The sequence below is a fragment of the Colobus angolensis genome, unplaced genomic scaffold (assembly GCF_000951035.1).
Source record: "Colobus angolensis palliatus isolate OR3802 unplaced genomic scaffold, Cang.pa_1.0 Scaffold64, whole genome shotgun sequence".
Lineage (NCBI taxonomy): Eukaryota > Metazoa > Chordata > Mammalia > Primates > Cercopithecidae > Colobus > Colobus angolensis.
The window spans coordinates 2,103,917-2,105,958 of record NW_012120043.1 but is presented as its reverse complement, the minus strand read 5'-3'; the positions used below and the strand labels follow the sequence as shown (position 1 = coordinate 2,105,958).

Here is a 2,042-nt window from a genome sequence, read left to right as displayed (position 1 = left end):
GAGGGGCGAAGGCGGGCGGCAGAGGCGGCCAAGTAGGTGCCCAGGAGGTGCGAAGGCGGGCGGTAGAGGCGACCAGGTGGGTGCCCTGGAGGGGCGAACTTAGGCGGCGAAGAGACCGACCCTGAGGAAGGGCGAACCCTGGCGGCGGGGAAGCTGGATCCCTCAGGAGAGGCGAACTTAGGCGGCGGGGAGGCCGAGCCTTCAGGAAGGGCGAGGCCGGGCGCGGTGGCTCACGCCTGTAGTCCCAGCACTTTGGGAGGCCGAGGCGGGCGGATCACCCGAGATCAGGAGTTCGAGACCGGTCTGGCCAACACGGTGAAACCCGTCTCTACCAAAAATACAAATTAGCGGGGCGAGGTGGCGGGCGCCTGTAATCCCAGCTACTTGGGAGGCTGAGACAGGAGGATCACTTGAACCCGGGAGGCAGAGGTTGCAGTGAGCAGAGATGGCACCACTGCACTCCAGCCTGGGCAACAAGAGGTGGGGGGGGGGCAAAAAAAAAAAAAGGAAGGGCGAACTCAGACAGCAGGGAAACCGTATCCTTCAGGAGGGGTGAACTTAGGCGGCGAGAAGGCCGAGCCTTCAGGAAGGGGGAACTCTGGCGACGGGAAAGCGGAATCCCTCAGGAAGGGCGAACCCAGGCAGGGAGGCCGATTCCCCAGGAGGGGCGAACGCGGGCAGCAGGGAGACCGATTCCCCGGGAGGGGGATACAGGGTGCGGGGTCGAGCTGCGGGGGCGAACTCCTGGCCCTGCCCACTGTCCTGCCGCAGGACCCCGCACCTCCCGGTGTGTGTTAAAATTCTGCAGGGCTTCAGGACCCCTAAGCCCACGCGGCAGTCGGGCCCTTTCGAATAGGCCCTTCTTGCTCGGGGTCCCCAAAGTCGCTAGCAGGGTCCCCCCACCCCCGAAAGAGGCGCCCACCAAGGACAAGCTGCTCCTTCCTGCAGCGAAGAGGGGCTAGAAAGTGTAAGCGAGGGTGCATTTTATTAGGAGTCACTGAGAGGGGTGGGGAGATTGGAAAATCCAATCACAGAGCAGAAAATCAGTGCTCCAAGCCGCAGCTCATCCTTGGGGTAAGATTTCCAGTCTTTGTACACACTCTTTTTTTGTTTTTGAGACGAAGTCTGGAGTCTCACTCTGTCGCCCAGGCTGGAGAGCAGTGGCGCGATCTCTGCTCACTGCAAACTCTTTCCCCCCCCGGGTGCAAGTGAGCCTCCTGCCTCAGCCTCCCGAGTAGCTGGGATTACAGGCACCTGCCACCATACCCAGTTAATTTTTGTATTTTTAGTAGAGACGGTTTCGCCATGTTGGCCAGGCTGATCTTGAACTCCTGACCTCAGGTGATCCGCCCACCTCGGCCTCCCAAAGTGCTGGGATTACAGGCGTGAGCCACCGCGCCCGGCCCACACTGCTTTTTTACACTTACTTTTTTCTTCGTTTTCTTCTTAACAGTTTATACGGGTTTAATTGACATGCAGTAAACTTCCCATATTCAAAGCAGATGGTTGGATAAATGTTGAGATGTGTGTTTTGCATGTTTCACGTCCCATCTGTGCTTTCTGCTTTGGGAGTTGCCTCCTGCACAGGCGGGAGGGAGTGCCCTGGCCGGCCTCTAAGCCGTGGTCACGACCGCCTTCCTTCTTGTGCATCATGCAGTCACAGGGGCTTCCCTTTCACGGAAGAGGCGTTGGGACGCAGAGCTGGGGGCTGCTGAAAGCTGGAGCCGTCAGAGCCCACAGTGATGCCTTGAGGAGCTTGTCATTCATTTCCCTGCGTGTGTGCGATAATACGGGTTTGGACCCGTGAGACAAAACCCACCTTCTTTTTCTGTTCTCCTGGATTCACTTCCTTTCCAGGCCTGGTTTTGCTTTTGTGTAGGGAAAGCTGGATGATTATTTGTTTGGTTGTTTGGTTTGCTGGTTGTTTCAGAAGTGCAAGAGGGGCCGGGTGCGGTGGTTTCACGCCTGCGATCCCAGCACTTTGGGAGGCCAAGGCAGGCGGATCACCTGAGATCGGGAGTTCAAGACCAGCCTGGCCAACA

General features: G+C 58.4%; 1 protein-coding gene across 1 annotated transcript in view; it reads left to right on the top strand.

Moving 5' to 3' along the window:
* The first annotated feature begins 30 nt into the window (after positions 1–30).
* Positions 31–2,042, top strand: part of MOB3A (MOB kinase activator 3A) — a 25,246-nt gene continuing 23,234 nt past the window's right edge. The window contains exons 1-2 of the mRNA XM_011964044.1: positions 31–76; positions 992–1,074. The gene's annotated coding sequence lies outside the window, so the exon portion shown is untranslated. The remainder of the gene's footprint in view (positions 77–991; positions 1,075–2,042) is intronic.